Below are 13,778 nucleotides of genomic sequence, written 5' to 3' on the forward strand. Positions count from 1 at the left end.
GCAAAAATTCTTCTTTGTCTTTTCTGGAGCTTGCGGTTGTTTTGTTTGTTTCTTTGTTTGTTTTTAATGTTCATTTCTTTTGAGAGAGAGAGAGTGCATGTGCACGCGAGCAGGGGGAGGGACCCAGAGAGAGAGGGAGAGATAGAATCCCAAGCAGGCTCTATGCTCAGCACAGAGCCTGATGTGGGGCTTGATCTCAGAACCGTGAGCTGCAATCAGGAGTCAGACACTTAACTGACTGAGCCACCCAGATGCCCTGAAGCTTACATTCTTGAGGGAAAACCCAATGATGCCAGGGAGGGAACGATTGCTTAGGCAGAAATAGAAAGTAAAGTAAGAGGTAATGAAGTGATGTGGGGGAGGACTGCTACCTTATCCAGGTTGGTTAGGAAAGGCCTTTCTAATAAGGTGACATTTGGGCAAAGGCTTGAATGAAGTGAGGGAGTCTATCCGAGAGAAGTATAGTTCAGACAAAGGAGTCAGTCGGTGTGAAAGGTTCTTGATGGAAGCTTGCTTGGCATAATCAACAAATAGCAAAGAATCTTAGAAATTGACTGAGTATGGCTTTAAGATCACCTGTAATCTCTTTATCAACTCGTTGGAATCCTTCGTGTGCTTGATAGTTATGGCCCACCCATTAAAGGCTGGTGCCCATTAATAACCGTAGCACCTCCATGTCTGGGCAATGAGGAAAAGAAGGCCCTGTTCTCAAGAAGCACTGAGTAGAACTGGGGAGAGGTTTGGGGAGAATGGGAGACTGAGGCATAAACAGCTCACCTACTACAAGTAGCTGAATCCTGACCTCCACATTTCTCCTGTTTGTTTTAACAGCTCTATTAGCAGCACCACCAGAAGGAGTATGAAAAGTGTGGAATCAGATCTGTTTGTTCAGTTTTTACATTCCAGATGATTAAGTGAAATGTTAAATGGAACCAAATCTATATTCCTGTCAGTGTGAGGCAGAGAAGGAAAATAAACTCCAGCTTCCTGGTGTAGACAGGGAAGAGCGAGACAAGCAAACCCTGCTCCTTCACACCCCCTCTCCCTTCTTGTCACAAAGAGCAGTCCCTCTGAGGCCCTCAGAACTTACAAGGGACATGACCAGAGATGGAGGTCAAGGGAACTCCAGGAGCCCTAAATGCTCAAGGGCCCATTGTTGGGTCCCATAGCTGTGCATTTATTCAGTTGTCTTTTATTACACATCCACTGTGAGCCAGCATTGTGTTGTATCATAAAATGCTATGATGGGGGCATGCACAAAGGCCTGTGGTGTCCAGAGAGGACCTTCCAAATGTCAGATTAGAACGGCTTCCTGAAGAAGGCAACATGTATCTCAAAGCCACACAAGCAGGATTTAATTGACTTTTTTTTTTTTTAAGGACAGTTTACTCATTGTTCATTTGCTAAAATCATTCAGAGCCAAGGTCTAGAACAGGATTTTTCAACCTTGACACTGCTGACATTTGGAGCCGGATAATTCTTTGTTGTAGAAGGCTGTCTTGTGCATTGTAGGATGTTTAACAACATCTCTGGCCTCTCTTCACTGGATGCCAGTAGCTCCGTAGCCCTCAGCTGCAACAAAACCCAAAAATGTCTCCAGATATTGCCAGACGTCCCCCATGGTACAAAGTTGCTTCCTATTGAGAATCACTGGTCCAGAAGAGGAAGTCCCAGGCCAGGCCTGATGCTACTTACATTCTCCAAGTAAACAAGAATGAAGCTCCTCTGATGAACAGCTGGTCTCATTTTTCCACTAAAGCTTGAACAATGGATAACAGGCTAAAAAGGCATATAAGTTAGCCATATAAGAGAATTTCCTGCTTCAAAATTTAGTTAAGAATGTAGAAAACCTCAGTGCAGCAATTATAAAATATCCTCCACTTTGGATATGTGAGTGAAACCAAGCCTCATTAATGTGCTTACATTTTTAAGATTTTATTTTATTATTTCATAAAATTTTTTAAGTATATTTATTTTGAGAGAGAGAGAGAAAGAGCGAGCGACCAGTGGAGAGGCAGAGAAAAGGAGAGGGAATCCCAAGCAGGCTCTGTACCATCAGCATGAAGCCCAACGTGGGACTCAAACCCACGAATCATGAGATAATGACCCAAGCTGAAACCAGGAGTCAGGCATCTAACCCACTGAGTCACCCAGATGCCCCAAAGATTCTATTTTTAACTAATCTTTACACCCAACATGGGGCTTGTACTCACAACCCCAAGTTCAAGAGTCTCATACTCTACCAACTGAGCCAGCCAGTGCTTTCTCACCCCCACTTATTAAAAGGAAAAATTAGTGTTTTTGTTTTCTTTGGTAAATACTCAGTAGTGGTATAAGTGGATCATGTGGTATTTCTATTTTTAAGTTTTTGAAGGACTTCCTTACTGTTTTCTACAGTGGCTGCACCAACTTACATTCCAACCGGCAGTGTATGAGGATTTCTTTTTCTCCACATCCTCACCAAAACTTGTTTTTCTTGTCTTCTTGATTTTACCCATTTTAACAAGTGTGAGGTGATACCTCAATGTGGCTTTGATTTGCATTTCATGATTTGCATGATTAATGATGTTGAACATCTTTTCATGTGTCTGTTGGCCATCTGTATGTGTTCTTTGGAGAAATGTCTGTTCATGTCTTCTGCCCATTTTTAAATTGGATTATTGGGAGGGGGTTGGTGTCGAGTTGTGTAAGTTCTTTGTATATTTAGATATTAATCCCTTACCAGATATGTCATTTGTAAATATATTCTCCCATTTTAGTAGGTTGCCTTGTCGCTTTGTTGATGATGTGTAAAAGTTTTTTATTTTGGTGTACTTCCCATAGTTTATTTTTGCTTCGGTTTCCCTTGCCTTAGCAGACATATCTCAAAAGATGCTTCTATAGCCAATGTCAGAGAAATTTTGCTTATGTTTTCTCCTAGGAGTTTTATGGTTTCAGGTCTCACATTTAGGTCTTTAATCTATTTTTATTTTATTTTTGTGTATGGTGTAAGAAAGTAGTCCAGTTTCATTCAAACACTAAATCAAAAAGATACACGAACCCCTATGTTTATGGAAGCATTATTTATAGTTACCAAGATAGGGAAATAGCCCATGTCCACCAATAGATAAAAAGATAAAGAGGATGTGGTGTGTTTGTATAATGGAATATTACTCAGCCATAAAAAAGAATAAAATGCCATTTGCAATGACATGAATAGACCTAGTGGGTATAATGCTAGGTGAAATGAGTCAGACAAAGAAAGACAAATACCATATGTCTTCAATCATATGTGGAATTTGATAAACAAAGCAAATGGACAAAGGAAAAGAGACAAACAGACTCTTACATATAGAAAACAAACTGATGATTGCCAGGGAGGAAGTGGGTGGGGGGATGGGTGAGGCCGATAAAGAAGATTAAGAGGTATGGACTTTCAGTTACAAAATAAATAATTTGTGGAGATGTGAAGTACAGCATAGGAAACATCGTCAATAAGATGGTAATAATGTTGTTTGGTGACAGATGGTGACAACACTTATCATAGTGATCATTGAGTAATGTACAGAATTGTTGAATCATTATCTTGTATACTTTACAGTAATATACCATGTATGTTAATTATACTTCAATTTTAAAAGAAGTAATCTCCTTTTTTTTTTAGTAATCTCTTTTTTTAAAGGGAAAGTTAATCTGCATTAGACGACAAAGTCAGAAATAGCTGTTCTTTTTTTAATGGAATTGCCATTTCAATAACTTCGAGTATAGTTATCGATTTAAATTTGCTTAAAAATATTTGGCAGTCGGTGTATTTTTTGAGGCTTTGATAAATGCTTAAGAATTATTTTTACTTACTGTACTAATTAAATGTAAATGACTTTCACATGAGTGGTTATAAATAGTATGTTTTCCTAAGTGAATCTTTGTCTTCTGGATTATTATGTACACTGCTCATTTTTCCTGTATTACTGAAAATATGGGCTCAATTCTGCCAATTTTTGAATTAACACAGATTCCAAACTAGTTAGGTCTTACTTCACCAAAAAATGAAGTTTCATTTAAAACAAGAAAAAGAATTTACATTTACTGAGCACCCATTACATGACCAGCACTGGATTAGGACAGTGGTTCTCAACCAGGGGGGGGACTTTGCCCCACAGAGGACATCTAACAATGTCTAGAGACATTTTTGGTTATGACAACTGCAGGGCTACTGTGGGCATCTAGCAGGTAGAGGCCAGGGATGCCGGTTAATATCCTGCAATGCACAGTCCAGCCCCCGCTAACAAAAAATTAGCCAGCACAAAACATCTGTGCTGAGGCCCAGAGACTCTGAACTAGGCTATTTATCTATGTTACCTCATAGAATCCTTATGCCATTCCTTACTAAATCCTCAATCTTATTAATCTCATATTGCAGACAAAGAAACTGAGGCTCAGAGGGATGATGTAACTTGCTCAAGGCCCTACAACTAGTACATGCAAGGGCCCCTGTTCCTTTCCACATCTTGGGCCTTGTCGTTGGTCATCTTGACCACAGCCAGCTGTCTTCCTGTGGGCAGTTTTCTATTTATTATTGTAATTATTTTTACCTAAAGCCATGTGTGGTAGGACTTTGCAAGGACTCTGCTGATGGGTAAAATAGGAAAATCATCAATTTTGTGTGCCCAGTCCTCTGCTACGCAATACAGCATTAATTTCTACATGTCTTAGCCTCTCATAGAAGATAAATGCTTGGCACACAGGTACAGTCATTTGTTACACCTTGTTTTCTTCTATTTTCTAAATGTGCCATTTTTTTTTTTCCTGCCTCACATCTTTGTGTATGTGTGAAAGGTCTGGAACACTTCATGCTCTGTCAGCCCATCTTCCCCCGCCCCCCACCATGAAGGAGTTGACAAGTCATTGCTGCCTAATGAACTTCAGTTTCCTTGTCAGAAATGGAGACAATGACACTTTTTCTCTCATGGTTGTTGAAAAGCTCTTATGAGAAGAATAGTAGAGTTGCCATTTATTACATGCATGTTATGTTGAGTACTTCATGTGTGTTATCTCATTTAACCTTTAGAATAAGCTTTACAAGTAGACGTTGTCCCCATTTTACACATGAAGAGAGTGAGGCACAGAGAAGTTACATCATTTGCTTGAGCACATGGGGTCAGTAAGTACAGAGCCGGCATGTGAACCTAGGATGTCTGTTTGTAAGGCACAGGCTCTCTTAACCACAAAGCTCCCTGTCAAGTGCTACACAAATGTGAGAATTATTACAAGAAACAATAGCTAGTTTAGATGATTAGAAAGCCTTTGTGTGACCCAGAGAGTTTTCACTGGGCAGTCATAACCAATTGTTTTTCAGTTTTATCGAGATCATCTTTGTAAGGTGCCTATTATATTTCACTTTTGTGTTCTCTCTACTTTAAATAGGAACTGAGGGTTCTTTTTTTTTTTTAAGTCTGCTTTTGTTAATAAATTTTCAGAACACACTTTAAAGTGCCAGCAAATTAAGTCCTTTTTATGATTTGTACAGATTTTTTTCATTGATTTGTTTTTAAATTCCTATTTTAAGCCCTCCACTTAAAGCTGATTATAATAACCCATATTTATAAATATAATTGCACTGGGCCTCACCTCTGAGGTATTTTCAAATTTGGTCTCACTCACTGTATCACTAAGTAAAATAATTATTCATCAGGTAGAGGTAGGGTAGAGAGAGAGCATATTTCTGTAGCCACCTCTGTGTTCTGAGAGAGCCGGCCATAAATATTCAACAGCAGTGCTTGAAGTTTGGCCCTGTGCTAAATCATAATCATTTTAATGGCAGGGAAATGGCATGTTTAATTATATTATAGAGTTATGTAAATTTTTGTTCTGATTTGGGCATCATACTTTTGCCATCTGCTGTTTTTGTTTTTGTTTTTACTTACTTATTAGCTGTTAGTGCTAGGTCACAAAACATGTGGTCACTGTGGTCAAGCAACATCTCAAATAGTCAGAACTTTCAAATAGCTGGATGTGTTCAGCACACTACTTCTAGGATAGAGGCAAGTGATATGAGTGGAGACTGGCAATGGGAATGACTATGGGGCTCCTGAGCCATGAACAAGTAATGTTGAGTGAGCCTTCACTCTACCCTATACACACACACACTCCAATATGTTTTATATATTTTTTTAATTTTATTTTTAATTTTATTTTTCTAAGTAGGCTTTACGCCCAGTGTGGAGCCCAACATGGGGCTTGAACTTACAACTCTGAGATCAAGACCTGAGCTGAGATCAAGAGTCAGATGCTTAACTGACTGGCCACCCAGGCACCCCACCAATATAACATTTTAAAACAAAGAAGTGAATGGATATTGATCACTAATGACAGTGATTAATAATGATAGAGAAGTGGAGCACCTGGATGGCTTAGTCAGTTAAGTGTCTATATCTTGATTTCAGCTCAGGTCATGATCTCACATTTGGTGGGTTTGAGCTCTGTGTTGGGCTCCACCCTGCCAGCGCAGAGCCTACTTGGGATTCTCTCACCCCTCTCTCGTGGCCCCTGCCCTGCTCATACTCTTTCTCTGTCTCCCCTCTTTCTCTTAAAATAAATAAATAAAATTTAAAAGAAATAATGAAAGAGAAAAATCAAGAAGAGATCCAAGGGACATCCTGTATTCTGGGGTTTGTGTGGACAAGGTGACAGGAGAAATTGTTTAGCAATTAGTTTTAATAAGCTTCTGTTGTATGGGATCACAAGCACCCCTTGGTGGGGAACTGACCCCACCCTAGTCCTACCAAATCCAAATGTCTAGAAGAACTGGGGGAAGTGAATTTTTAAAAGGGCCTCAAGGATCTGGGATTCACCCTAGACCTGATGAATCAGAATCTTTAGGGTTGAGGCCAGGATATTGAAATATGGAAGAAACTCCACAGGTAATTACAATATAACCCCCTGCTTTAGAGGTATCTCAGGATCACTCTCATCCCTTAGTCTGTTTGGGAAGATGGTACTCTCCTCCAGCCTTAGCCGCATGTTTCTCAAAGTCTGGTGGGCACTCCACATGTAGTTTATTAAAAACGTACATTCCTGGATCCCACCCTGGACTTCTGAATCAGGTCTCTGGGAGTGCTTCCTGACAATCTGCATTGCTAGCCTACCCTCTTAGGTGTATCTTAGGAACACCCCAGTTTGAGCAGCACTGTGCCAAGGATTATTCTGAGCTTTATCAGAGCGGAGGCAGCCGTTCTGCCTCCTACACTTTGGTGGGGTGGGATGGACAGGGCATATGTGGTCTTTTCTGGGCTTTTAACCTGCAGGGGTCTTACTTTAGCCCTGCAGGCATATATAACTGTGACCCTATATATCACTCATGTACATACTTGAAACCAGTTTCCATCTGCTACCATTAAATATTTCTGAATGGCATTTACTATATGGGCTGTAATTAGCAAATCATTAGTGCTTTTGATCTGGGCAGGCCCAAAGACTGAAAGGGATTTGTTAGATTCTAAGCACTGAAAGTAATCACTTGTAGGTCTGAGGCATACTGTATTTAGGAACTCATCTCCCTCATGTTATTGAACAAAAAGATTGGATCATAATCACTACAGACCTCCATTCTATAGGTTGCCCTTTGATAAAGATAATCAAGCCACTTGCTGTGAGCTCTAGGTCATGTGATTCTATAAACTACAAAATGATTGTGTTGTGTAAAATCTTCCTGTGTTTCTCTTTTGCCCTCAGGATAAGTACAGACAGACACTTTTCCTTGATGCAGAAAGACATTCCTAGTCTGCCCTGTCCTGCTTTGACCCTGTGGCCTCTTTTGCCCTCCTCTCCATCCCCCACCTGTCTACAGTCCAGAATCCTGAACAACTCTCAGTTGTTACTTGCTCACCAGACTTTACCCAGGCTGTTCTTTCCATCTGGAACATTCTCGTTGCTGCTGTTCCCCTCCAGTGCTCACTTTAGAAATCACTTCCTCTGGGAAGCATTCATATCACCTGCCAGTTCAAGGTCACATGCCCTCCTCTGCACTCCCCAGGCTCCCTTCTTTGTGCCCTCTGCTTGGGGTTGCCTGACTGTTCCCTGAGGCCAAGTACTCTTCATCTGTATAACAGGCACATACACATGCTTAGTTAAGTCTTTATGGAATGAATGAATGAGCAACTGCAGTTAGAATCAATGTGTAAATATTTCTAATATCCAAAGCAAGGAAGGTGGCCGATTCTAAAATCCAACTATTCTCTGCTTATCCATATTGTCTATTTTAACCAGATTTTATTATGTAGATATACGGCAATGTGGGAAGAGAGAATACTAGGGATAAATACTACTTCCTCTATTTGACATTGAGGAACCTGAAGGCCAGAGATGGCAAATAACTTTCCCAAGGTCACATAGCCTATCGGATATGGAGCTGATATTAGAATCCAGGTCTCTCTGACTTTGAACCCCAAGGACAGACAGCTAGTGAGTATCACAGCTGGGATTAGAACTCAGGTCTTCTAACTCTTATGTCCATGTTTCTTCCCTTTGCTTCCTACCTAAAAACCAGGATGAGGGTTCTTTTTGTCTTCAATCTCAAGGTTAGTGCTAACGTAATTCAAGCGTCTCTTAACAGAAAATCATGTAGTGTTCATTGGCTACATATTCTTTCACTCTCCTTGTGAGGGTTCAGCTTTGGTCTCCTTCATTTTACCAAATAGGAAATGAAGGCAAGGATGTTTGAACACTCTATAAGCTTCTCAGAAGGCCCATGTATCTTGGAAGCAGAATACAGGATAGTTCTGGAGGGGCCAAGAGTAGATAAGGATTAAGGGGATATGTTCAGAGCAGTGGAATATAGACTTCTAACTTGAAACAATTAAAAAAATACTTTTGGACCATATTTTTGTGAGTCCAGGTAATTTCAGGGAAAAGGAAAGCAAAGCAAAGCAAAGGAGGGGGGGAGGAAAGAAGGGAGGGAAAAAGGGAGGAAGAAAGGGAGGGAAGAAGGAAGGATTATGCCACTCAGAAACTTGTTCCAAATCCTCTTTCTTCTATCGGAAATACTCTGCTGTCTGTCCCTGGCATTCCCTGGAGATTTCCTAAGCAAGAGCATTCTTGTCTTTTTCCTCAACTCCTCCTATAAGAGAATGTTTTACTTTTAGGAGCCAGATTTAAGAAAGCAAATCGGTGTAAAACTACATTTGGTTGTAATTTTTGTCAGTGCTGCCCTCTGACAGGATTTGAGGATGCTTCCACTTCTGCCGGGATAATAGCTTTGTTATCTGCTGAGATCTGCAAGAGCTCAACACAGGAAATCTGTGTCTCAGCCCCCTGCTCCAAATTTAGCTCATGCATTACCCTAAAATTGAGTTTACACAAGGAAAATTACTTCAGTGCTAATCCAGTTGACTTGTAAGTAAATTTAGCTTCCCCAGGTTCCTACTCCCACCATCTACATTGACTTCAAAGGCACTTTAATAGTTTTGCTACACTTCCTAAAAACACTCAGGAGCACAGGTCCCCGACAAGCTGGCCACAGACTCCTAGGCCATTGTGAAGGCTTAGGGAGTTGTCCCTCACATTGGTGATGCTCCCTGCCATGGTACATGTCTACAGTCCCACAATTCCATACAACTGGGCAGGTCAGGGAGTTGGTTCTGAGAAGATAGATTTGGGCTAGTTATTTCACATTTCTGTGCCTCCATCTATAAAATAATGGTGACAAATGAGGTGCCACACTGAGGGGAAAAAGTTGATTAAACTCTTTGAACCCATTCACAGAAAACCTGTGAATTAAAAACCTATGATTAAAAGTAACAAAATCCCCCTATGTTATTTTTTTCCTTGTTACCATGTGTTAGATCTGGGTTACGTTCCATAACTTACAGACGAGTCTAATGTGATGGTTTTTAAGACTTATTTACAGTGGTTTACCCAAAGCTCATCAATAAGAAGTCCTTATGTTTCCAAAACCTTATCAGCTTTGCAGCAACAGCCCTAGAAAATGGTATGGTTCACAAGCCATACCCTCCCAAGAATGCCAGCCCAGAGCCTTGGGTTCCATTATGAAACAAGGGATGTCCCGCATGAGTGGGAGCCTGGCAGAGGATGAAGGGGTTGGTCTGATCTTTGGCCCTTCAATTCAGAGGCCAAGAGCTTTGGAAAAACAGGCCTTTCTAGGTGGATTGCCCTGTGTGTAATAGCTAACAGTTACTGAGTGCTTATCATGTGTCAAGAATTGTCCTAAGAGCTATTGTAAGTAAAGACTATTGTGTTTATTAAGTCCTCTTAATAATCCATAGGGAACAAATAAAAGTATTTGCCTCAGCTGAAGCACAGAAAGAAAGGTTAAGTTGTCCAACTCAGTTAATGAGTGACAGAACTGGGATTCAAATCCAGATGTGCTATCATGATTACTAGTGGCCAAGAATCAGATAATTATGGCTCTGTGCTCATGCAGGGAGCACTGAAAACCTCCTTAGAAGTCTGATGGTTTCTTCTCAGTGGACAATGTACTACATCTTTGTAGGATGGGATGGTGCCTGGCTGCACTTCGTTATTAGTTTTTCATCCTTCCTATAACTCTCTGAGATTTTTTCACTTGCTGTGCCAATCCCATTTTCTTTCAATCCCATATTTATGGGCACCCCACAATTTTGGTCCTTGCTGTTCCCACTATTCCACCATTTTCATCTCACCTGTATACCTGGGTGAGCACATCAGTTCCTATAGCTTCAACTGTCAGCTCTATAAGGATGGCTATAACCTGCCAACCAACCCTGACTCTTCATGAACTTGAGACCTGCATTTCCAATGTCCCATTGGACATTGCCTCATTGACAGCCTACCAGCATTTCCCATTCAACCTGTCCACATTGGCCCAGTAATTTACATAGTATCCAGCATATTATCATGTGATAAATGTTTAATAGATGAATGAATGCAAAATTTATTGAGACAGTGACAAGGTTCATAGATTTTATCTTCTAGATTGCCCTTAACTATGCTGGCTTCTTCCATGTTTCTGAATCCCCATCACTTACCCTGTTCATGGGTTCCATAACATCTTATGTTTCTTTTTGTTCTGATGCCTATTTTTTCCTCTACATTTTGTTATAGTTATTCATGTAAGTATCTTTTCTCTTAAAAAATGTGCATACTTTAAGAGCAGAGATTGGGTTTTATTCATCAATATCTACCAGATAGTCTAACACTGTGCTTTTCACAAAGAGACACTGTTAATGTCTATTGAAAGAATGTATTCATTAATAAAAGGGGACCTAGCATTCTGCAGGTTATGAAGGGCCTTTCGGGGCACTTGGGTGGCTCACTCGGTTAAGTGTCTGACTCTTGATTTCAGCTCAGGTCATGATCACACGTTTGCGTGATTGAGCCCCATATCGGGCTTCGCCCTGAGCATGGAGCCTGCTTAAGATTCTCTCTCCGTTTCTATTTCCCCCTCTCCCCCACCAATACTCTATCTCTAAACAAACAAACAAACAAACAAACAAACATTTATAAAAAAGAAACCTTTTCTTTTTTTATTCCACAGTGTGCTAAGCAGGTAGGTGGTTGAGTCATTAGCCACATTTTACAGATGAAGAAGCTAAAAGTTAATGTGGTAGTTAATGGTCCAGGATCTCACTGCTCAGAAGTCAGCAAGCCAGTGTTATGATTCTAAATTGGAAGACAGATTGACCCCATGATGACTTACTCCCCTGTGTTGTCAAGAAAAACAAGGGACAAAGAGGAAGAGAAATTTGGGGAGAAAACTTGCACAGACACTATTACAGATGTGTCCGATTTAACACATCAGATGTCACAACTTCTCCCTCAAGTTCCATAAGCCTGTCAAGAACCGCTATTGGAAACTCCTAAGATTAGCTCACTTTGGAGGAAACCCAGATACAAGTTAATCTGGGAAGTTCCAGGCTTTAGTCTCAGATAGTAAAAGCACAAAGTTAAAAGTTTCCAAGGATTTTTCTTTAGGAATCATACAGATCTGGGTTCGAGGTACAGCTGAAACATTTAACTGTCCCCTTCCCACCTCCAAGTATAAAATGAAGAAATTAACACTGACTCATGGGGACATGTGAAGATTACAAGGGGGAAAGTTTAAAGTGCTTGGCACGACTCCTGGCATGGGGAGCCCGACCCATTCTCTTCTTCCCCTTACCCTGAATTGTGCCTCTGTGTCTTTGACTTGCTATGTGTGGGGACATGATCAGTGAACGTGGGCCCAAGAAGAGACTCACCTGCAGGAAGGAGCGAGAAGCAAAGTCCCAGCTAATGACTCAATCATGAGATGGTGCTGGCAGACATCAGCTTCTTCTTGCACATTTGCACCCATCTTAGCAACTTGAGGCCATCTGCAGCTTGCAACATGACTGACCTATGGCTGGGTCGTTCAAGCCTGACCTGCAGAATTCCTCAGCCGAATTCACCACTTGCCATTTGATAGCATCATATGAAATGTTGAGAAGGGAAAGAGGAGTAGTTTCTGGAGGAGTGACTGCTGGGGAGGGGTTCCATGGTTGAGAGTCCAGAGGGACCATGGCAGGTGTGAATGACAAAGCTGGCTTCCTCAGAAGGCTACTACTGAAAGAGCCCCCGGCCCACAGCCCTGCCGCACCTTTAAAGAAAGAGAGATGCTTAATCTTTTCTGCTATACAGCCAGGGCCCAGGTATTGGAAGTGCTGACAGATCCACTGAGAAGTGGTTTAAGACGGCATTAACAAAACTGGCACATGGCCTTTTCTGATTGACACAATTCAAACAGGCGTCACCTGCCTGTCAGCACCAACAAGAAGCGGTGAGTGATGAGGGGCTCATAGAGCCGAGTGAGTCAGTTCCTGGCAGGGGCCATGAGCCATCCCTTCCCACCTCCTCTTTTCACAGGTGAGAAAGCCAGGGCTCAGGACATCACCAGATGGGCGATAAATTTCCCATTAACTGGAATATTCAATTAACCAGAATCCTTTGACTATTATATTGTTATAGTGCAATTTGCATAAAAGTAGGGGTAAATGAGACAAAAATAAGATGGTTGGGATTTTTTTTAAGAAAAGGAACTTTAATATGTACAGTTTCATATCTGGTATCTTGTTCCACTACTTGCTAACTAGATGACCTGAGACAAGTTTCTTAAATTCTTGTATATATGTCTCATTTTACTCATCTGTATAAAGGGATGATTAGAACTTACCTCTTAGGTGTGTAATGGTAGCTAAATGTGATAGAGTATGTTTATCACTTAAAAAGTATATATACTTGATAAATATTAGCTATTTTTATTAATATTGCTTTTATTATCTGCCTTTGTGCTCTCACTCTCTCTGTTTCTGCCTGATACACACCAAGATTGAGCAGCTTTGGGGCACCTGGGTGACTCAGTTGGTGAAGTGTTTGACTTCAGCTCAGGTCATGATCTCACGATTTATGGGTTCAAGCCCTATGTTGGGCTCTGTGCTGACAGTTCGGAGCCTACTTCAGATTCTTTGTCTCCTTCTCTCTCTGCCCCTCCCCCTCCGCCTCCCCTCCCTCTCAAAAATAAACAAACATTAAAAAAAATTTTTTTAATTGAGCATCTTTGTAAACAGAGGTTGGAATCATGGGTTTAGGCATCATGCAGACCTGAGAGTGAACTTGAGCAAATCATTTCTCTAAGCCTCAGTTTCCTGCCAATAAATGGGAGTGGTAATATCTGCCATTTGTGATGGTTGCATGATGCAAATAAGATCATATTTCTAAAGTACTCAGCATACACATGCCAATAAATGGTCAATGTCTCTGTGTTTATAATAAAAGGACTCTCAAACACT

General features: G+C 40.9%; 1 protein-coding gene across 1 annotated transcript in view; it reads left to right on the forward strand.

Moving 5' to 3' along the window:
* The window catches only part of ROR1 (receptor tyrosine kinase like orphan receptor 1), a gene marked incomplete at its 5' end in the record, with an annotated part of 169,978 nt that overhangs the window by 92,601 nt on the left and 63,599 nt on the right, over positions 1-13,778 (forward strand). The window lies entirely within an intron of this gene.

This window comes from Panthera tigris, chromosome C1 (assembly GCF_018350195.1).
Source record: "Panthera tigris isolate Pti1 chromosome C1, P.tigris_Pti1_mat1.1, whole genome shotgun sequence".
Taxonomy (NCBI): Eukaryota; Metazoa; Chordata; class Mammalia; order Carnivora; family Felidae; genus Panthera; species Panthera tigris.